Here is a 24,271-nt window from a genome sequence, read left to right as displayed (position 1 = left end):
TTTCTCTTTAACCCTTACACCTGCATCCACCTCTTACCCCAAGCTCCTCCCTCCTCTTTCCCCCCCCCTCCACCCCCCACCACCTTTTTATTCTGGCATCTGCCTGATTTTCAGCGCTCCTCAGGCCTGCAGTGTCAACTGCCTTTTACTTTTGGTGGATGCTGTGTGACCTGCTGAGTTTCTCCTCCAGAACATTGGTGCACTACAAGCCCAGGAATGCAGATGCCTAGCATCTGCAGATTTTCTAGAGCACTTCCCAGCATTTTACTGGGCAGAGTTTTTGCCATAGTTTATTGCTTTTAAATTCCCCAAGCATATCTGCCTCTTATTAAAATCATAATTTTAAAAACTATTAAAATTCAAGTACAGCATTTTATAAAATTGCTCCAATGTAACAGACATTTTTAAAAATTACAGGCCTTGCCCTAGCCTTGATCAAAGCTGGTCAGGGCTTACACACTAAAAGTTGAAGCCAAATTGTTGTCAAGAACCTGCCTTTAACTCAAGGGTGCCGAAATTAATAGCTTCAATTCCCTGCATCCAATTAGGCAACAGCACATGCAGACCATTGGTTTAGGACAATCTAGCCCATCTGCCATTTCAATGCTTTAATCCAATTTTACCCAACATTGGTCACATGCTCCTTCCATTTGGTGACCCACAAGTTGCCAGAAAACTTGGTTCTTCACTCTCAAATTTGAGCTAACAGAAAGTTTTCCCTGGATTAAATGTAATAGAATAATCCTGTGCACTACACCAAAAATCCCTTAAATGGTCAAACACATACGTAACTATAGTAACCAAAATTCTTAATAACCCAACTCCGACAACTTCTGTAAATGAAAGAGGCCAGCAAAGAAGATTTTAAACTCAAAAGCAGGATAAAGTCAATACTAATTTCAAGGATTCCTCTGCTCATAAATTAGAGAGCATGTTAGCTTGTGACTAGTCCCTCAAAAAGTGATAATAAATGTTGTCAGCATATAGATAAAATCAACTGTCTGAACATTAATTTTAAGAATTTCAAGCACTGCAGAAGAAGCCAGATTTAGTAACCCTCAAGTATAAATTGAGCATTCTACAAGTTGTGTATTGTCTGCAGCTTTCAAATGTCAGCATTTCTGTTCAAATGCCAGATTAAGATAACATGTTAATGAGATTGGGGAACCAAGATAACAATTCCCAAAATAGTTTCCAAATAACGTATACCAATTTACCAGTATAAAATTAAAGTAATTTAAAGTCATTAAGCTAATATCTCAAATTCAAAGACAAATCAAAGAATGTCTTCTTGTAATTTAACTCCAACCAACACCCCATGCCAACTCACATTGTTCTCTGTCCAAGCATGAAGCATGTTAAAAAGGGAAGTACAATTAAATATGGGTCAGGTATGCTTGCATCTGAAGAAACACACAAATACTCAAATGCAAAGCAACAAAACAGGCATGCAACAGGTTCCACTGCATGGTCAAAGAATTAAAATATAATTTCAAGTATCGCTTTAGAAAAAAAAATGATAATAGGTTAACTGTCCATAAACTTGAATGGGAGTTACCCATGCTGATAGTGTTCAACATCCATTTAGAAAAAAAGGGCTGATTTATCAACATCACCAAGATCGATAATATGGCTTGTTAAAGTATCCATACTCAAGCTTGTCAGTATACAATGATTTGTAGAAAATATTTGATGAGGAAAATTCATCCTGAAGAAAAGTTATGCATTTCTTGAAATTCATAAATCCAATGCAGAATCTGGAGGCTGCTGGCCTGCTCTCTGCCATTAGAGTGCCAGCAACTCAGGTTCAAATCTGGCACTGTCTGTAAGGAATTTGTACATTCTCAGTGTTTGCATGGTTTGTCTTCACGTCCCAAAGACATACACACTTGGCTGGGCTAATTGAGCAGCATGGGCCAGAGGGCCTATTTCCATGCTGTATTCCCAAATGAAAAAAATTTAAAATACAAATTTGCGTAAAGGACCCCTACAAAAGTGTTCAATATTTGTTACCCAAGATTTAAAACTTTGTTACAGGCTGAACTCGTGTAATCAATTTGCCAGACCACAGCCGAGCGAGCTCCCCGTCTTATTCAGCTATGCAAACCAGGGAGAACGGTGCGGGACTTCACAAGCTGGCATGCTGGGCATGTACGCACGACTATGCGGACATCTCCTGATGGACGGGTAAGGCACGTGTACGGGCCCACATAGCTGATCCCTTCTCCCCCAAATGGCCACTCTGTTCATGTGCCCATCGAGCCAGGGGGCACAGGGGGCACGGCTGATACAGGCAAGCTGATCTGCTACTGCATTATGTTGTGCCATGTTCGTCATCGCATTGGTTTGGGCGTCAACGTGATATACGGTTATCTCACGATGGTGGGAAGCATCCCACAACAGCTGCCACAACTGTTTGTCCAATTCTGGCCGGTCATGTACCAGCCAGTCATTCTTTTGCCAATCAGGCATCCATACCACTAGTCCATTAGCCACAGCCCAGGAATCAGTAAACAGGCGAAGAGGGTGATCATGAGTCTAGTGGTAAAGTGACCGCTCTCAACTCAGCATACTGGCTGGAGCCACCATCCCCCTCCTCCAATAAGTGAGTTCCTGACCTGTGATAGTAAGCCACTGCCTTCCACTTCTGCTTTCCTTGCACCCACCGGCTGCTACCATCAGTAAACCAGGCATCCTCTTGTTCTGCTGGAGTGAGCGAATCATATGGTTTACCCCACTGAACTGGTGAAAGGGGGTAAGGGAGGGGGCAAGGCGGGTTCAACGTCCTCATGACGAAACAGAAGATCAGCCACCTGTTCGTGTATGCGGCCCACCCCTTCAGGCCCTCTGATCGCACGATTCTGAATATACCACTTCCATTTAACAATAGAAGACTGCTGAGCCCTTCCGATCCTTAGATTAGTGTCATTAGCCAGGACCCAGTTCATTATTGGAAGTCCAGGTCGCAACTGGACATCTGCATCGCCTGTCATTCTTTCAGTCTCCAGCAGGGCCCAGTAACTGGCCAGTAACTGTTGTTCAAAAGCAGAATAACAAGTGGCAGCCTCGGGCATGGTACGTGACCAGAATCCCAGCGGGACTCGGCAGCCCTCTTGTTTCTGCCAGAGGCTCCAGGAGTTCATAGGGAGTATTTGATATGCGGGGAGAAATGGGCAGGGCCTGAAGAATAGCCTGCTTGGCGGACTGGAACTCTCTTTCCTGATTGTCACCCCATAAAACGTCTGTTTTCTTTCGGGTAGAGGACGTAAAAGCAACGCCAAATGTGGAATATGGCATTGCCAGTATCCCAATAACCCTAGGAAACGCTGGGTCTCTTTTTTACTAGTAGGAGTGGCCAAGACTGCGATCTTATTGCGAACTTTATTGGGAACCACCTGTTCTCCAGCATGCCAATGAATTCCAAGGAACATAACCCCCTGGGATGGGCCCTGCACCTTGGCGGGGTTAATGGCCCATCCTCTTTGCATCAGGGCATCTTGGACATTCTCCATACCTTCCTGTACCATCTCTTCCGTGGCCCCTTGGATCATCACATCATCAATATAATGGTGAATCGAGAGAGAAAGCGATACTGGAACTGCCTCCAAATCACGGGCAATTAGGCTGTGGCAAATAGTGGGAGAGTGTACATAGCCCTGAGGGAGGCAGCTGAAGGTATACTGGCGCCCCCTGCCAGGTAAAGGCGAACTGATCCTGTGAGACCTCAGCTATAACAATACTGAAGATCAAAGACAGCATATCATGTTCCCGAGTTCCCAGTAACAATGTTTTCAGTAACAATGTCCGGAACTGGCGAAGCAAGTGGTGGGGCATGTTTGTTCAAAAAACGATAATCAACTGTCAACCTCCAGGAGCCATCCGGCTTCTAGACCGGCCAAACAGGGCTATTAAAGGGCGATGTTGCGGGCCTCTCTACCCCTTCTTCTTGCAAAGCATCGATGGTGGCAGTACTCTCTTCCTGCCTTCCAGGAAGGCGATATTGTGGAATGCATCACAGGATCCCACTTAGCCCGACCCACCACTAGTCTTTTTGTAATAGTCCGAATTCCAAATGCAAATCCCCCTTGGCTAGTATTAAGGGCCGTACCGGCCAATATATTGATACCCAGGATACACTTATCAGTTGCAGCCACCAGGGCATGTAACCATATAGGGGAAGGGCCATCACCCACCGTGGCACGGACTTTTATTTCCTTCACCAGGGTGATTGCTCCTCCCATCCCCTCTATTCGAAATGTCGATCCAGTTCAGATGTCAGGGTTACCAGGAATCACCAAGTGCTCTGCACCGATATTGACCAAGGCCAAAATTGACGGTCATTACCCCCACCCCAATGGATTGTTAACAATATGTAGGACCGCGGGTCCCCGTGTATCCGCCGTATCTCAATAGAGTAGACACAGGAACCCCGCCCGCACCCTCATGCCTTAGTAGGGTTCGGGGGCTTCCAGGGCCATATGCTACTATTATCCATAAGAGCCTTTTTAACCAATTGTTGTATCTCATCATGGGTAACTGGAGCAAGAGAAGCTGGCTCGATAGGAGCAGCATTGGGAGCAGAAGGCACAGCTGGGCCAGGAGGACTCAACAGCTGGGGATGATGTTCCCCTGCCTTCCTCTTATGAAGGACCATGGTAGGAGAAAACTGGAGGGGTATGGGCCGGGTGCTGGTCAGTGGGACTAGGAGGGTGGTGATTTGTTACGGCATGGACTAGAAGGGCCGAACTGGCCTGTTCTGTGCTGTAAGTGGTTATATGGTTATAATATCACTTTTAGGTACGCCTAACTTTAACAAGGTTAGAAAAATGTCCTTTCTTGTCAGTGCGTTATTAGTAACAGCCCCTCTCCTTTCATCCTGCTTGTCTGATTTAACCTGGGTTGACGTGAGTGGATTTTACCTCCCAACTCTAATTCTCGAAACCCAGATAAGGCGTGCACCGCCTCAGACTCAGAGTGCCCAATTAGCGGACTAGTTACGGACAGAACCAGTCCCCGTACAGTGGGTTGGGCGGAACGAACCAATCGGGTATGCATTCCGACCGTGAATATCTCTTCGTCAGGGCTCCCCCCCATGTACCCACAGCCTCAAACGCCCTGCATACAAGGCAGAGGCCAGGGCCTGTTGAAAAATTACTGCAATACCTTCCTCTGGGGTGCCCCAATTGTTCTGCAAATGTAAATACCAATCTACTGGTTACGGGTATACTCGTAACAGGGCATCCCCTAGAGTGGCAAGTAAGTAATCCACCCCTCTCCTTCTACCACGTAGCTCAGCAGTGACCTGGATATCAGTAGTCAATGTTCCTAATCCCAACAATTCCTCAGGGGTTAAATATACATTACCCCCTCCTTGTTCCCAAACACGCAGGAGCCAGGGCGCCAGAGTTTCTCCCGTCTTTTGCCTAAATCGATCTCCAATGGTGGCCAGTTCTTTTATAGAGAAGTCACGTATCATTGACTGCTCACGACCCCTGTTCCCACCTTGGCCCACAGGGCCCTCTGCCCAATGGACGGGAGGATGCCCAAGCCATCCCATAGAAGGAGGGGGGCATTGAGAACAACCAGGGGTTCGGGTACCTTCCCAAGTCCACTTGGGAGGCCGGGACATCATCTATCCCTTCAATATCTTCAATTACATCATCCCCTCTTCCATCTTCGTTGTTTGGAAAGTCCACTGCCTTACAGGGTGGGCGTGAACAGTGGGTGGAGTGGGGAGTACGTCAGGCACATGCCAAGGGATACCTACATTATTACCATTGTCATCATTCCAGATATTCCCATCCCAATCATCAATTACATCAGGATCATCGCCATTCCTTATCATGGCACAAATACGATGTGGATCAGGTTCTACCCCTTGCTTTCCTTTTCTGCACAGAGCTGCTGCCGGAGTTTAATACTACGGCAAATCGTTTGGACATGCTTATCCTCCCATTAAAGGGTGATGATTCAAATTGTCGACTGCCTGCTGCAGCACATGGCACCACCCCTTCAGGGTCCCCAGTGGTGTCAGTAAACGAATTTGTTCCTTCAGTAAGCCGTTCATTCGTTCAACTAACCCGGCAGCCTGTGGGTAATAAGGAATATGGTGGACCCATAAGATACTGTTGTCAGTTGCCCAATCACAGATTGCCTTCCCGGAGAAGTGCGAGTCATTATCAGACTGAATCTCCTCTGGTACATCATAACGAGAAATTAAATGGTTTAGTCCTTGGATAGTGCTAGCTTGGTCAGCCATCTTGGTGGGAAAATCAAAAACCAGGCCCGAAAAGGTGTCAACCATTACTAGGACATAACGTTTACCCATACAGTCTGGCACGGCAATTACGTTTATCACAGTTATTGAAAAGTATTCCATCAAGTTACGCAAGTCAGAGCTTTTCAAAAATTTTCAACTCGCACCAAAACTTCCAATTAGAAGAAAAAAATTATTTACTCCTGCAATCATTTATCTCAGCATGAGGCATTATACTTAAGTGAATTTTCAAACTGTTTAGATCCCCTTTGAAAACCATATGGGCTTTGAACTATTTTTAAATGTTAGGCAGGAATTTTATTTTTCAAATTGTTTAGGACTTGGAAAACCACAAAGTGGGCACCTTTGTGTTAAAACTCCTAATTATGGCCAAAACACAATCCTGAAGCTCAAATGCATGAGTCACCTATTGTCAGATCAGGCAAACAAACCATATCATTCATGGTTTACCATTCAGAACCACTACAGAAATTTTTTTTTAAACTGCAAAACAAGTTTTTGTCTTTCAGTTCAGCTATGCCAGTGGACTTTTTCTTTGCCCTTCCTGTCCTGAATGGTGAAAAACCGAAGACTTTTTTGCTCCATTAGCAGCTCCTTGAACATTTTCCACTCACACCTCAAATGGTGAATACAAGTCCATACTGATTAAGCCGGGTATAGAAATGTTGCAGCATAAAAGGAATCAAGACTATGCTTGGTCCAGAGTCTGTGCCATTCCAGTGTTCATCTCTTATGACTAAGCATTTCCACTCAATTCTTTTGTTCAAGTACATCTCTGTGAGACATACAGGTCACAATTTCCAGATCCTACTATTCTTAAAAGAGTGTTGCCCTTCATAGTGGCTTTTGTCCAAAATTAAAATCTGCTTCTCTGCTCTCTGAACTCAGCAGAAAGGAACAGGTTCTTTCTAATTAACATGTTTAAAGTAATCACAATACTGTGCAACCTCATCAATTTTGCTCTCAAACCTTATTGTTTCTCCAGTCAACCCTTGTGGCTAAATCCCTCATCCCCGACCTCGTTCCAGTAAATCTACTTTCCACCCAGTCTTGAATTCTTTGGAATCCCATATTCGAAATGTTTCAATCATGATTCTCAGGGATTTAATTCAAATACACTCTGGCCTCTCTGCTCAAGATGTATTTTAGCACTCTGATGTAGGGTTCAATCAGTTATGAGTTTCTTCATTGATGCTGGTTACCTTCATTGATGCCTCCACATTTTGATTCCCCTCTCCCACACTCCCCACTTTTCCTCATCCATTCTGTAAACCTGCACAATTTTACAATTCCCTGTGTTACCTCACCTGCCTTCCCATGCAGCCTGGTTGGTGTATTTGTGAAGTCTCCCACTATTCCACTTGGTAAAACACAGAATTCTTTTGACTCCGTGGTTAAGTGAAAAAAAAACCACAAATGCTGGAGAAACTCAGCAGGTCAAACAGTGCCTTTACGTACAAATAACAAGCCTTCACAGGCAAGATTCCCCCAACTCTTCCTCCGGAACATCGACGACTACATCGGGGCAGCCTCATGCACCCACAATGAGATCAACAATTTCGCGGCCAATTTCCACCTGGACCTCAAACACATCTGATCACACTCTCCCTTTTCTGGATCTCTCAGTCTCCATCTCAGGAGATGGCATTTATTACAAACCCTCTAACTCTCATAACTACTCATCCTCACACCCTGTCACCTGCAAGGACACCATTCCCTTCTCTCAATTTCTCCATCTCAGCCACATCTGCTCCCAAGATGGCATCTTCTAGTCCAGAGCCTCTGAAATGTCTGCCTTCTTCCTCAAACATGGCTTCCCCTCCACCACTATTAACTTGGCCCTCACCTGCACCTCCTCCATTCCCCCTCATTTGCCCTAGCCACCCCTGCCCCTAGAAACAATAAATTCAGAATCCCCCTCATCCTCACCTCCCATCCCACCAGCCTCTGCATCCAACACATTATCCACCAGAATTTCTGGTACTTACTACAGGACCCCACCACCAGACATTTTCCTTCTCCTCCCCTCTCAGCCTTCCATAGGGACCGCTCCCTCTATGACTCCCTTGTGCACTCTTCCCTCCCCACCCATCACCCCCCCGGCACCTTCCACTGTGGTCGTAGGAGGTGTAATACTTGCACCAACACCTCCTCCCTCAACATAGTCAGAGGTCCCAAACTGATCTTTCAGGCAAAGCACCACTCTCAAGCTCACACGTCTGTCCATAGCCTTTCACACTACCGCACCCTGACCACCGAAATTTTGGAGGACCACCACCTCATTTTTCTTCTGGGCACTGTCCAAACCCAGGTCATAAACATTGAGTTCACTGCATTCCACTAATCAGTTTGCTTCTCTTCCCCCCCCACCCCTTAACTAGTTATTCCAGTTCCTACTTCCTTTCTTTCTCCACCTAGCCTAGACTTCTCCACCCTCCTGAGGTATCCATCTATCATCTCTCACCCTCACCACCCCCTCCCGTTCAGGCATCTCTTGTTCCCCACACCTTGATGAAGGGCTCAAGCCCAAAACACTGGTTATGTATCTTCACCTTTGCTACAAAAAAAGTACCGTTTGACCTGCTGACTTTCTCAGTTTTTTTTCACTATTCCACTTCATCATTTGGCTCCTTTCTATACTGACAAAAATTGGAAATTTCTATCCTAGACACCTAGATAGCCCATCAAACACATTCTGGGAGGTTTGCTAATGTTGTTTGGGGGAAGAGGCGGAGGTCTCAAACTACGTATGTAGAGAGATAGCAAACCAAAGTGGAGGCAGGACAGATGGTAGGGAGCATATTGTGGACAGGCAGATAGAGCAAAATTTCAGCCAGTGGGATTGGGATGAGTTGTAATGCATCTGGGACACAGTCAAAAAAAAGTAACAAATACAGGCCTAAGGGATTTGTATTTAAATGCACGCAACAGAAGAAATGAAGTAGATGACTTTGAACAGATTGGCAGATACGATGCAGTGACTATCACAGGTTGTGGCTAAAGAATGGATGACATTGGGGGCTGAATATCCAAGGATACATTGTATATTAAATGGATAGGCAGGTAAGCAGAGTGGGTACCATGGCTCTGTTGGTAAGGAATAACATTAGAAAGAGATGACAAAGGATGAAAAAGAAATATTACTTGTCCAATTAGACCTTTTATCAGTTACAATCCTTCCTTAGGGCCAAATTGAGCCCTGATATGACTTTACCAGGGCTCGTTGAAAAGAAACTACTCCATGAAGGAAATGTATATGTTTGTTTCTAGAATGCACTTTTTATTGATGAGTGAGAGACCAAAACCAGGTTTGCACAAGCCTAGAATGAGATGGGAATCAGACCTAGACAACTGACGAACAACTCTGGTCAGATTTGTGTCAGGGAAGTGTGTCGGCTACTTTCAATGCCGGGTATAGATTTATCCATTATAATTTTCTCCATTATCTGTACCTCACCCCACAGAAATTACACATATATAAACCTGAAATATCAGAGATGTCTTTTAGGTGTGGTATAGAGGATAGTTCCTTTTTACATTCTACCTTGCTTTGCACAAAGGTGAGGCCCTTCTGGTATAACCTCTGTGATATCTGAACTAAGATCATGGGAGTCACCTTCCCTGTAGGCCCAGATCTTTGTTTTCAGGGGAACTTTACCATAGTTGGTAGATTACTAACTAATTCTCAAATTAAATTCACAGAAATTGACTTGTGTGGCCAGGAAATGCATAGTGGTAACATGGAAATTTGACTCCAATCAGTTTGGGACCTCTGACTGTGTTGAGGGAGGAGGTGTTGGTGCAGATATTACATGGAAAGGTGGTCTTCGGAGATGAATAGTTGCATCAGACTTAAAAAGGTTACATACAGTCTTAGCAAGGGATATAACACCCTACTAAAATCATGGCAGCCTTATTTAGAGCATATAGATACCTCAATATTGCCAAAATAGAGTTACAATTGCTGCTGGCTAGCCGGTAGACCTCTAAAGATTTCAACACTGTGGTATTATCGTGTCTCCGTGATTTATTGCATGCACTGACAATGGGATGCTTTTTTAAATTTTCATTCTTTCTCTGTTTAATAGGAATTATATAGAGGAGAGGGGATGGAGGGAGATTTTTTTTTAATGCTTTACATTTGGTATTATTGTTAATTGTTAATTATATTAAAATTATGAATAAAATATTAAAAAAGGAATAATATTGCAACTGTGGCTGACAAGGATGTCAAAGCCAACGGAAATCAAAAGAGGGCATACAAGAAGCAACATTAGTGGGAAGATATAAAATTTGCAGATGGCAACTAAAAAAAACTCAAAAGGAGGGAAAAGATGTAGTATGAAATTAGGCTAGGAAATAATAAACAAAGAGGATACAAAAACTTCAAATACCAGTAAAGTGTAAATGAGAGGCACTAGAAAATAAAGTTGGAGAAATAATAATGGGAGACGAGGAGATGACATACTGTGGAAGACATTAGCAGTGTGCCACATGTCAAAGGGCATCAATCAGCAAGAGGAAGTAAGTGTAATTACTATTTCAAGGAAGAAGGTGCTCAGTATGCAGAATTGGACTAGGGGTAGATAAATCACCCAAACCAGATGGATTGCAACCTCTGTTTTGAAAAGGAGTAGCAGTAGAGATTGTGGAGGCATTATTAATGAGGTTTCGGGAATCAATAGATTGGTATTGTCCCAGAAGACTGCAAGAATCACAAATGTCACCCCACCATTCAAGAAGGGAGGGAGATAGCAGAAAGGAAATTTCGACCAGTTAGGCTAACATCAGCAGTTGGGAATATATAGGCTTCGATTGTCAAGGATGAGATTTTGAAGTACTGTACTTAGAGGCATAGGACAAGTTAGGTCGAAGTCAGCATGGTTTCCTACTGGAATTCCTTGAAGAAGTGACAAGCAGGGTAGATAGAGGAGATGCAATGGATATTGCGTATTTTGTATTTTCATAAGGCCTTTGACAAGGTGTTGCACATGAGACTACTTAACAAGATCAGAACCCATGGTATTACAGAAAACAGACTAGCATAAGTAGAGCAATGACTAACTGACAGGAAGCAGAGGGTTGAAATACAGGAATCATTTTGGTTGGCTACCCCTTGCAGTAGTGTTCATTAGGGGTCAGTGTTTGAGGCCACTGCATTTTATGTTGTGCATTAATGATTTAGATTTATGAAATGAATGGAATTGTGGCCAAGTTTGCAAATTGTACAAATGTAGGAGGAGGAGCAAGTAGTGATGAGAAAACAGGGAGGCTGCAGGAGGACTTCGACAGAGAAGTGGCAAATGAAACACAATGTCAGAAAGTGGACTTTAGTGTGAAAAAAATAAACAAGTAGACAAATAGAAAATACCCAGATGCAAAGGGACCTGAGAGTCCTCATGGAGGATAGTCTGAAGGTAAACCTGCATATTGAGTTGGTGGTGAAGAAGGCAAAGGGAATACTGGCATTCCTTTCAAGAGGAATAGAATACAAGAGCAGGGATGTGATTTTGAGACCTCTGGAGAATTGTGAGCAGTTCTAGGATTCTTAATTAAGAAAGGATGTGCTGATGTTGGACAGTTCAAAGGATATTCTCAAGAATGATTCTAAGAATGAAAGGGTAACAATATGAGGAGTGTTTGACAGCTCTTGGCCTACATTCATTGAAATTGAGGATAATCTCATCAAAACATTTCAAATGTTGAAAGGTATGGGCAGAGTTGACGGAGAAAGGTTGTTTCCCAAGGTGGGAGAGTCTAGGACAAGAAGCCACAACTTCAGGGTTGAAGGGCGTCCATTTGGAACAGAGATATGGAGGAATTTGTTTAGCCAGAGGCTGGTAAATCTGTTGGCACAGGCTGTTATTGAGGCTGTCATAGGGTGTATTTAAGGCAGAGATTGATAGGTCCTTGATTAGCCAGGGAATCAAAGGTTATAGGGAGAAAGCCAGGTAGTGATGCTTAGTGGGTAAAATGGATCAGCTCATGATTAAATGGTGAAGACACCATGGGATGAATAGCCTATTTCTGCAACTGTAGCTTATGGCTTAAATGATAAATAAAAAACAATAATCAGCACTCAACTTCAGGGGATGACCAAGAGGGCATGTTTCATTTTGAAACATCATTTACTGTTATTCACCACTTTGAAGCCACATCATCCAGGCATGATCCTTTGGTTCCCTTGGGTGATCCTTCCAGTCCAAATCATCTGAAATGTCCACTTTCTTCCTGAAAGATAGCTTCTCCCCCAACAACCATAAACTCAGCCCTTATCCGCATTTCCTGTTCATCTGCCCTGGCCCCCTCTGCTCCCAGATGTAATAAACACAGGATTTTCCTTGTCCTTACATACCATTCCACCAGCCTCCACATCCAACACATTCGATAATTTTCGCAATCTCAAACATGATGCCACTACTAGGTATATTTTCCCCTCACTGGTGTCTCGGGGGGGGGGGGGGGGGGGGAGGGGTGGGAGATGCAGACCACACCAGGTGATACCATCTGTGATGGAGGATTTAGACCAGCTTATGCAAGAAGGGATGCAGTTGCATCAGAAGACATAATCTAAATTCCACCATGGGGCCCAGGATGCATATTTAGTAGACACATCTAAATTCCACATGGGGCCCAGGATGAAGTTGAATAGGAAGACATTATCTAAATTTACACTATGGGGCCCAGGGGTGCATATGAATCAGTAGACATTATCCAACTTCCACCATGAAGGCAAGAGATGCAGTTGTCTTTTGTTGGTCACAGGAGACCTTGAAGATAATTAAAGATAAGATCTGAAGTAAACAACTTTTGGGTAATATAAGCCATGGTCCCACTGCTGAAGTTTGAGACTCTCCAAGAGGTGGCAACATCTCTCAGCAAGAAGAAGAACTTCAAGATTCCAAACCAACGTCCCGGTCCAGGGAGGTGAAGAAGCTGCTACTGGCGCCCCGACAACCTACTACAAGTGTGCAGTCGTCACCTCGCTTTGGCAGTTGGGACCAGTCCAGGCATTGATAAGTATAATTGGGAAGGGCTTGCATATTGTAGTGTGAATTCAGCTTTAGATTTAGTAATAAAGACTTCTATAAACTGAAGTGCTCTCGGTGTGTGTGTCTATTTTCTTTCGGTAGCTCGAAAACTGTGACCAATCTAAAACGAACAAAGTGAGAGGTATAAGTTTACCCGGGACACCATCAGAGGGGGCAAAACTAAAATAATTGTCTATAAAATTTTTGTGCAGTGTTTCAGCAGAAATTTAACAATAAAAACATTTTTCATAAGCCCAACTTACATGTGTCAATATATCTTCAGGGCTAAAACTTTACGCTAATTTAATTATTGAACTTTCTAATGCGCTCCAGTAAGAGTTGTCATTATTACTCAATTAAAATGGTGCTTCGAATCACATGGTTTTGTCTGCACGCGCTACAAGCACACGCTGTTATTTTTGTTGCTGCTGGTGTTTTTCTAGTCGCTTCTTTTGTCAAATTTTCTGGTGTTTTAGCTACAATATTTATAATCACTAACTCTTTTTATGAATGAAGTAATTAAAGGAAAAAGAAATATCAAAAAATATCCACTCAGTTTCTAATAATGTACCTACTAATGTTGTAATTCAATGTAGAAAAATTTAACAAAACATTTTTGTTGTTAGTATTCATATAATCTAATAAATATTACATTTAAAGAATTTACAACTATGTCACATTTAATATTTTTACAACTATATATTTTTTTCAAATATTGCTAATTTCTTTTTTACATTTAGACTGCATATACTATAATTTAAAGGTGTAAATTGCTAGTTGTTTATCTCACTATTATTGCCATTACATGCAGTGCTATATGGGAATTATGATTTACACTAGTACAAAAAAAATTAAGAATTCTGTATGTTCTGGTACATGTGTGTGAGGGGGAGGGGAGGGGGAGTCGTGACACCAAGCTTAGTGATGCCACTGCTTCCCCCTCTGCCTTCCACAAGAACCATTCGCTCCACGACTCCCTCGTCCATTCATCCCTCCCCAATTGCCGCACCTCCCCCCCAACTTCCCCGTGACTGCAGGAACTGTCACACTTGCTCCTCCTCCCTCACCACTATTCGGGGCCCAAAATAGTCCTTTCAAGTGAATGATCCACTGTATCTGGTGTTCCCTTTGTGGCCTTCTCTACATTAAAGGGACTTGGGCGCAGGCTAGCAGATCACTTCGCTGAGCACCTTTGCTCTGTCTGCATCAGTGACAGGGTTCTCCCAATGGCCAACTATTTTAAATTTGCACCCCACTCCTATGGCAACATGCTTGTCTATGGCCTCATGTACTAAGACCAACCGAAATTGGAGGAACAACACTTGACTTTCCATCTGGCTACTCTCCAACCGGATGACATTGACAAATTTCTACAGTTTCTGCAAGCTGATTCTGTTTTACCTCCCTTCCCTTTCCCTTTTCACCAGCTCTCCACTCCCTTTGCTCTCCATTCACAAAGCCATCCCTCCTCCCCCTGCTTACTGGTGTGCCCTCCCTCATCCACCTGTTACCTCCTGCCTTTGGGACCACGCTGCTCCCTCTATCCATCCTCCCCTCCAATTTTCCATATCTTGATAAAGGGCTCAAGCCCGAACATTGGTGTTGTATCTTTATCTTAGCATTATGAAGTACAGTTTGACCTGCTGAGTTTCTCCAGCATTGTGTTTCAACATTTAGTTCAATTGATCGCAATTGTATTATCCTGCATGATGGTGGATAGACAATAAAATCCAGCTTTATCAAAATAACATCTGAAAATGCATACAATCTCTTCTATTTTTGAAGAATTGTATGAAGCATGTGCCTCATTTGTAATTTTACAGTCCCCAGTACTGCCACTGAACAGAGAGATTATACCATGACTGAGCAATCTCCACACATTTTTCTTTGCAACCAAGGACAAATCCCATCCAGACTTGGAATATGTTTACTTTTTGCTCCATAAACCTCAAAATAATTACATATTATCCCTATACCACAAAAGAAAATGCAACAAAAATCTCAGCAGTTGAGAAGAAAGACCAATAACAAAACTCAATTAGAATTCCAGCTCTGCGTAGCATCTCTTCTTGGATCACTCCTCTTGCAACCATCCTATTATTTACAAACCGATGGAAGCTGAAGTGTTCACGGACATTTTCAATATCTTATTGCTGCAGTCAGAGATTCCCATGTGCTTCAAATGGGCAATCAAATTGGTGCTCCGGAAGAACAGTGTAAGCTGCCTCAATGACTATCACCCAGTTGCACTCACATCCATTGTAATTAAACAATTAGAGGTTGGTAATGGCCAGAATGAATTTGACCCAATATCTGGAAGCACTGCAATTTGCTTACCACCACAATCTCTCCACAGCAGATGCCATCTTATTGGCTCTCTGCTGAGCCTTGGATCACCTTGACAATAGCAACACATATATCAGGCTGATTTTCATTGATTACAGCTCAGCTTACAACACCATCACCCCATCAGTTCTGGTCAGCAAACTTCTCAATCTGGGCCTCTGCAATTGGATCCCGGATGTCCTCATTGGAAGACTATATTCAGTACAGATTGGTAACAATGTCCCCCTTGTCACTGACAACCAACACAGGCACAACTCAAGGATGCATTCTTTGCCCACTGCTTTACTTTCTGCACCCATGTCTGTGTCGCTCAGCACAATTCAAATGCCATCTACAAATTGTCGATGACTTCATGGTTGTTGGCAGAATCACAACAGATGAAAGATCTTGTCGGAGCCATAGACATGCTGAAAAAGCATATAGGAGTGAGAAAGATTAGCTAGTTTAGTGGAGTGACAAAAACAACTTTGCACTCAATGTTGGCAAAACAAGAACTGATGGTAGACTTCAGGAAGGGGAAATAAGAAGAACACAAACCAGTCCTCATCAAGTGGTCAGCAATGGAAAGGCTAAAAAAAACTTGAAATTCCTGGGGTGACAACATTTCTGAAGATCTGTCCTAGGGCATCCATGTTAATGCAATCATGAAGGTGGCTTGCCAGCTGCAATACTTTATGAAGCATTTTGAGGATTTGATGTCACCAAGGACTCTTGCAAATTTATACGGTGGAGAACATTCCAACTGGTTGATTAACTGCCTGGTGTGAAGGTGTCAATGGACAAGACAGGAAAAAGCTACTGAAAGTTGTGAATTCAGCCAGCGCTATCACACGTATTAGTTTTTGCTCCATTAAGGACATCTACATTAGGCAGCTTCTGTCATCTGTGTCATAGTATATAGTTATGATTTTGGAAGATAAATTGGGAAAGGTTTGTTGGAGTAGGTTACATACAAACACTTTAAAACAGATCTTATTTAAAATACTGGAGCTCTGTCCCATTGGGGCCAACAGTCTTTGCAAGAGCTTTGAAGTCTCTCTCCAAAAGAGACTTCACTAATTGATTGTTTACAAAAGACAACAGATGAAAGACCTTGTCAGAACCACAGACAAACTGAAGGAGAACTTGCTGTTCTAAGTGGGTCATGTGGTTTTGCAAGCAGAGAATCAAACAGGCTTTCTCAAAGAGAGAAAGAGAGCACGCGTGTGAGCAAGAGAGCGCATTCATTTGAAGGACGACCTGGTCAAAGCCTTTGTGGTTCATGCAAGAGGACTGGCTGTCTAATGTTTCACTTGGAATAAAGTAAACAAAAAGGAACTCTGTGGTGACCTGAAAGAAAGAGGTTATCATCTGGAGAACCCTGAAGGGGCAAGTCTTGTCAGCAAGACACTGGAGTGGCTGATGAAGTACATCAGTTGTGATGTCCTGGAACAACAAATCTCTCTGAAAACCGACAACAAACTTCCTGAGCTGCAACCATTTACCTTTCAAATGTGAACTTTACAAATGTTAAATTCTGTGCACAGTATAAGAATTGCCTGCAACCAGTGAACTTGGAGGAATGAGAAGTGAGATTGGACTGTGAACCAAATAACTTTTCTGAACTTACACACACATGACATACACGTGCGCTTAGAATTAGAAGGGGGTTAAGTTAGGTTAGTTAAGTCAATAGTGATAAGTAAAGTGTGATTCTGTTTTCATGTTTAAAGATAATTAAAAGCAACTTTTGTTTAAGTAACCATTTATCTTTGTGAATATCTATTTCTATGTGTTTATGGGTCCTCTAGGGACGTAACACATCAAGCCATGTCCTCTTCTCACTGGTGTCATCAGGAAGGAAGTACAGGAGCCTGAAGACAAACACCCAATGGAACAAAAACAGCTTCTTCCCCTCCACCAACAGATTTCTGAATGAACAATGAACCACAGACTCCACCTCACTTTCTATTTTGCACAAATTTATTGAATTTTTTTTTGTCTTTTTACAGGAATGTAAGTTACAGCAATTTTTTCCCACCTACATTGCACAATCTTTGGCTTGGCTTCGCGGACGAAGATTTATGGAGGGGGTAAATGTCCACGTCAGCTGCAGGCTCGATTGTGGCTGACAAGTCCGATGCGGGACAGGCAGACACGGTTGCAGGGGAAAATTGGTTGGTTGGGGTTGGGTGTTGGGTTTTTCCTCCTTTGTCTTTTGTCAGTGAGGCGGGCTCTGCGGTCTTCTTCGAAGGAGGTTGCTGCCCGCCGAACTGTGAGGCGCCAAGATGCACGGTTTGAGGCGATATCAGCCCACTGGCGGTGGTCAATGTGGCAGGCACCAAGAGATTTCTTTAGGCAGTCCTTGTACCTTTTCTTTGGTGCACCTCTGTCACGGTGGCCAGTGGAGAGCTCGCCATATAACACGATCTTGGGAAGGCGAAGGTCCTCCATTCTGGAGACGTGACCCACCCAACGCAGCTGGATCTTCAGCAGCGTGGACTCGATACTGTCGGCCTCTGCCATCTCGACTACTTCGATGTTAGGGATGAAGTCGCTCCAATGAATTTTGACGATGGAGCGGAGACAATGCTGGTGGAAGCGTTCTAGGAGCCATAGGTGATGCCGGTAGAGGACCCATGATTCGGAGCCGAACAGGAGTGTGGGTATGACAACGGCTCTGTATACGCTTATCTTTGTGAGGTTTTTCAGTTGGTTGTTTTTCCAGACTCTTTTGTGTAGTCTTCCAAAGGCGCTATTTGCCTTGGCGAGTCTGTGTCTATCTCGTTGTCAATCCTTGCATCTGATGAAATGGTGCAGCCGAGATAGGTAAACTGGTTGACCGTTTTGAGTTACAAAACAAATTTTGTGACACATACAAAGATCTTTTCTCTTGTTTCAACAGCTATTCACTCCTGCACATTGTTTTCCTTTTTATTTCCCCTCTCAGCTCACTACATTCAATTTATCATCTAACATGAATTATACATGTTTTTTTCCTCTTTTATTCTTAATCCAAGTAATGCTGGCTTTAGGTTCCCATACCTTTCCCCAAGTGGAAGTCTACCTGACCTGCACCAGAAACACCTGTTCTTTAAAATTCACCAACTGTTCCACTTTTTAAAAAAATCAATCATGGTTCTGCTTAATCCTGGCCAGGTCCTGTCATTTTCTGTGGAAGTTCAGTTTCCTCCAGCTTTCAAACAACATAAATATTTGCTACCTGGCTCACCAGATAATATTTGTACTCTCCACTTGCTGTTGCCCCAGTTCCCAGTACTCCCTGATCAATTGCCAGACCCAGAGTTCCCAACAATCCCTTTAACCTTGCCAATTCTTTTGGCCACACTTCTTTGATACTTACAAACTTCACCAAAAATCTTGCTATAGATGTTGAAGCAGTAATAAACTGGCATCTGATATTACAGTAGATCTGGCAGTATGGCACCAGCAGCTCCCATGTTATGCCACCAGAATGATGGGAGTTTTACTTTACTCCAGATTTTTCCTCGCCCTTGTCCTATTTTTAAAAAAAATAGGACCCAACAGTGCAGTGAACTAAGAGAATAGAAACAAATTTTGAGAGAACAATTGACAGCCCCACAGAAAGGGAAAACATGCAACAATTTAATGCAGAAAAAAGTGTTGCATTTCAATCGTAAGAGTAACTAAAACCACAGATTTGGGACGAAAAATGCATAAAGTGTTGAGTCATGGGGCATTTGGAACAAAGTTTCAACAAATCTACAGGATCCTGGACTTCATCGTAGAGTCACAGTACCAGAATTAGGGGGTTAATGATGCATTGTGCAGGGCACTCAAGGAAAAGATATTAGAAGATGTAAAAAAGGTTTTCTTCAATGGTTCCCAGGACGGACAATTTTGTTATGACAGTAAACTGGAGATGTTTGCAGAACAGAGAAGATTGAAAAGGAATTTTTAAATCCTGTCATGTCTGGCAGGCTATATTGAAACAAACTTAGCCTTAATCCCAAAGGCAAAAAAGGCTTCATATGAAGGCAATTAACAAACAAAAGTGACCAGCAGAAAAAGAATCTTTGCGTAAAAGTAACAGCAAGTGATTACAGTATGGCGGGGTGGGGTTAGCAGAATATTAAAATGCGATGTTCAAGGCTAAGATCTTGAAAGGAAGATTACAGGCTATGGGGAAAGATCGTAGTACTCCTGTAATGGCTGTTACCTTTGCCTTCTTGCCTCATGGAGAGTGGCAAGAAGAAAAACAGAACTCCTTTCTGGAGTCCTACTACCCAGTTACGCCACTGGCCCCATGCAGGGTTTAAATAGCCTGTTAAAGGGGCCAAATGTTTTGAACTTTTTTTGAAACCACGGAGGTCCGGCCAAGATAGCGGAGCTCATGTTTTGCAGTGGACTATGTGGAACTTTGGGCTCTGAGAACGGGGAGGTGGGGGGGGGGGGGGAAAGGGGTGGTGGGTGAAAAAAAAACCAGCACAGTTGCAACAGAAATGGGAGATCATTTGCCCAATGAGAAAGGGGAGCTGAGGAGGGGGACTTGTAGGGAAGATGACCAAGGCAGGGAAGGGCTCACCTGAAGGACCCACAAAGGCAACTGGCTCTTAGAAAACAGGTATCATGATCAATTTGTGAGGGTGCTGTTGGCAACAAGAGTCCCATAAGGACCTCGGTTGCTGAAACCCTTCTGATCATGTCGGAGATTCTGGGAGATCAGATTCATCAATGAAGTTGTGCAGGTGCACAGATAGGGGGAACACTGAAGGTAAATCCACAGTGTCTTCAAAGGGATGTCTCTGCTTCTCTTTCACTTGCTGATAGAATGCCAAGCAATGCTCGTGACACCTATGTGTGCCTTTATTGCAGGCAAAAGTTAACAAATTATGTCAATAATGAAATCTTGAAAGGGCTGGAGTAGAACCAGCTGGATTGCTTTTGCAAAGAGTTGTGCAGACTCTAGTCATGTACACTCCTCCTTGTACATTGTAATGCAGGACCGCAATCTTTTAACAAAACCTGCTCCTTCTTGCACAAGTTCTCCCATTGATGCATAGCTCATTTGCCGTAATTCAATCCAACGATGTCTCTTCTATCAAAAGGATGAGAAGCATACCAAAAAATGAGTTTCTTTTCAATCCATTTTAAAACAACTTTGTCCTTTACTCTCCGAGTCATCCTTTGAAACCATCTTACCTTTCTGGAATTGCTCTGCAGATTTGCTATTGCAGGCATCTTTTGATATTTGGCCCCAGACAGACTACACCCAGAAATACAAAAGTTTTCTTCTTGCTTTTCAACTAAGCATTGATTTTAACCTCATTACCCCAGGTCATCTTCTCCAAACATTATTCCCCCAAATAGTTTAGAGTACCCAGAACCAATTCATAAGAACATAAGAAATAGGAGCAGGTGTAGGCCATTCAGACTGTCGGGCCTGCTCTGCCATTCAATAAGATCATGACTGATCTGATAGTTGACTCAACTCCACCTACTTGCCTTTTCCCCATACCCTTGATTCCTTTTTTATGTAAAAATCTATCTAACTAAACCTTAAATATGTTAAGGAAGTAGCCTCAGCTGCTTCCCTGGGTAGAGAATTCCACAGATTCACTACTCTCTGGGTAAAACAGTTTTTCTCATCTCCATCTTCAATCTACTCCCCTGAATCTTGAGGTTGTATCCCCATAGTTCTGGTGTCACCTACCAGTGAAAACAATTTTCCTGCCTCTATCTTTTCTATCCCTTTCATAATTGTATATGTTTCTAAAAGATCTCCTCTCATTCTTCTGAATTCGAATGAGTATAATCCCAGACAATTTAGTTTCTCCTCGTAGGTCAACCCCCTCATCTCCATGATCAACCTGGTGAACCTTCTCTCGACTCCCTCCAAGGCCAGTATATCGTTCAAGTATGGAGACCAGAACTGAACACAGTACTCAGGTGCATCCTCACCAGTATCTTGTACAGTTGCAGCATGACCTCCTCTGCCCTTTACTGAAATCGAAAACTCACAGCTTTCCAAACTTGAAGTTCACACATTCTACTCAATAAAGCTAATATTTACTCACACGCATTCCAGAATAATTTTTGACTTTGGTTCCTTGAATAAGAATAGAAACTGGACAGCATTAGAAGACAGTAAACTGACACTCTAATTCCTTGTTCTACCTGATTACCTTTTCCCACTATTACATGGTGTACCTCCACCCACCAATTCAGTTCAAACCACCCACTCATCCCCTCTACAACACCACATCCCATCAGAACAATGGTTTCTGTTATATTAAAATGAAGCCCATCCATCCTAAAAAAAGATGGGTCCCACCCCAGAATCCCATGGAGAGCAGGGAGCAGAGACACAGCACTACTCCAGAGTCCATCTGCCCAGTCCAACTCCCGTTGGCTTCGCAAAGGTATGTTAAAGGAGCAGACAGTGTTTTATTTTAAAATCCTGTGTCCGTGGGATGTGGGCCCAAGATGGCAGTGCCTGAGCACAAGGGTTTGCAAACTACAGGGAGGCAGAGGACTGGTGCAGGGCACCAGAAAACGGAGATCATTCCCCACCCACCCTGTTTGAGAAGGGGGATCAGAAAAGATGATCCATTAGATAATGACCATGACGGCGGACTAATCAGTGGCTCTGAGGCTGAATAACACACAGGCAGCATTTATATCAGCTCTTGGTGACTTGAGGTGAGAAACCCACGCAAGCTGTGAGCTACTAGCGAATGCTGTCAAGGGACTTTCACCAGGCTTCAGAGTGCTGGAGACTGGCCGAGTCTGGATGAAGGAGTACCAGGTAATGGAACTGGGATGCAAGAGGGTTCTGCGAGTGGTGGAGGCTTCTGATCGTGTCCAAGGTTTGGATCTGGAGCTTGTGTGGCTGATGGTTTGGACTGAAGGCTATGTAGCTGCAGAAAATGTGGGAGCATTCAAGGTGCTCCCACCTCAACACTCTTTCACTTCTCTTTCTCTGACGGTTAGGGGTCATTTCTGCTGATGGAAATGTTTGCCTTATGGAAGGCTAAATGAAATTTTGTGCAAGATCACATTTTCTGTTTTATTACAAGAAAACAGAATCTTGAATTCTGAAATGTAGGAAAAGATCATATTTTTGATGATCACGTTCAAATTTCTATTCACATTCCTCTTTCCTTCAATAATCCAGCTCAAGGAACATTCAAAAATGACACCAATTCTGCCAGTCCACATTAGATCAAACCATGCCTCCATAACAAGGGACAATCTTTGCATAATTCCACTGTATTAAACATAACTAATGTATGCCTTTCATTGCTTAATTTCATTTCCATCTCTCATTTTCAAAGCTCTTTCAACCAACCTTTCTCCCTTACCAACACTACCCCATTCTGTTAAATGCAGATTATATAAACATATTTAAAGAGGACATAGGTAGATTGGTGGAATGACAGCCAAAGATTCAAGTACATTAATGTAAGGAAGTGCAAAGTAGCTCATTTGAGAAAAAATGTAGTAGCACAACTTTAAAAGGTGTATGCTAAAGCAGAGATATATTTTTGAATGCAGGATTGCAGTATGTTGTATGTACTCAAAATCAACGTTTGAGATAAAAGCTAATTATGATCTTGAATACACTAAATGTATAAGCGAAGGTTTTACAGTAAACTTCAAAAGGGAAATTGGATACATGTTTGAAAGCAAAAGGGTTGTCACCAAGTTGTGTAATGTAATAACATAGCATCACCATTTATATCGGCAATACCCACCTCAATCATTTCTGCCAAGAACTTCCACAGAACAAGACTTGCTGGAATAGTTTAAGAAGACCAGGTGAGAAATTTCACAACTTAATTTCACAAGATAACCTTCAAACTCCGGCCCTTCTTCAACTCAAAGGTAGACTTATTTCCAGACACGTGTACACTCAATTGTTTCTTTGCTGGTACAGTACCATTTACACTTTCAAAATGTCCAATTCTCTGTTCACTTAAAAGAAAAAATATTCAAAATGAATCTGTTCAACCATGTTCATAATTTCTCTCCAAAAAACAAAAGTAGCATCAGTAGCATGGTCACAACTTTCTCATTGGAAGCCCACAGTTGGTACCAATTAGAAACAACGACAGGTGCACCCTAAGGATGCATGCTTAGCCCACTGCTAATTTGTTATACATCCATGACTTTGCGGCCAAGATACAATTCCAATGCCAGCCACAGGTTTGCCAATGACACCACAATTGTCGGCAGATGCAGAAGTGGAAATGAGGAAACGTACAGGAGAGAGATAGATCAGTTCGTTGAATGGTGTAACAACAACCTTGCGCTCAACAACAACAAAACCAAGGAGATGACTGGACTTCAGGAGGAAGTCAGGGACTCAGTAGTGCAGAGGGTCAAGAACTTCAAATTCCTGGATGTCAACATCTCCAAAGATCTGTCCTTGAACCTCCACATTGATGACAAGAGAGCTCGCGGGTGTGAGGGCGATCTGGCTGCGACATCTGTCACCCCATTGATCGCTAGGGATGATTCGGCTGATCTGGCTGGCTAGGCGGGTGTCACCCTTCCCTCACAGCTCCATGTGCGTCCCTCCCGAAGCTCAGCGCTCGGTCGCAGAGGATGGCCCCCTAGAAGAGGAGAAAAAAAAAGACAAGAGAGCTCGCCA

At 43.1% G+C, this 24,271-nt stretch overlaps 1 protein-coding gene across 17 annotated transcripts in view; it reads right to left on the bottom strand.

The window, feature by feature from the left end:
• Window positions 1–24,271, bottom strand: part of prom1a (prominin 1a) — a 239,385-nt gene that overhangs the window by 176,143 nt on the left and 38,971 nt on the right. The window contains exon 1 of one of the 17 annotated variants that reach the window (XM_069925149.1): window positions 23,373–23,767. The exons of 15 other annotated variants lie outside the window; for them this stretch is intronic. The gene's annotated coding sequence lies outside the window, so the exon portion shown is untranslated. Of the gene's footprint in view, window positions 1–18,997; window positions 19,153–23,372; window positions 23,768–24,271 lie in introns of those variants that run through there. One more of the 17 variants, XM_069925146.1, reaches the window with a different exon arrangement.

Source organism: Narcine bancroftii, chromosome 3 (genome assembly GCF_036971445.1).
Source record: "Narcine bancroftii isolate sNarBan1 chromosome 3, sNarBan1.hap1, whole genome shotgun sequence".
Classification (NCBI taxonomy): Eukaryota; Metazoa; Chordata; class Chondrichthyes; order Torpediniformes; family Narcinidae; genus Narcine; species Narcine bancroftii.
The sequence above is the reverse complement of the archived record's forward strand: the minus strand, read 5'-3'. Positions and strand labels throughout refer to the sequence as shown.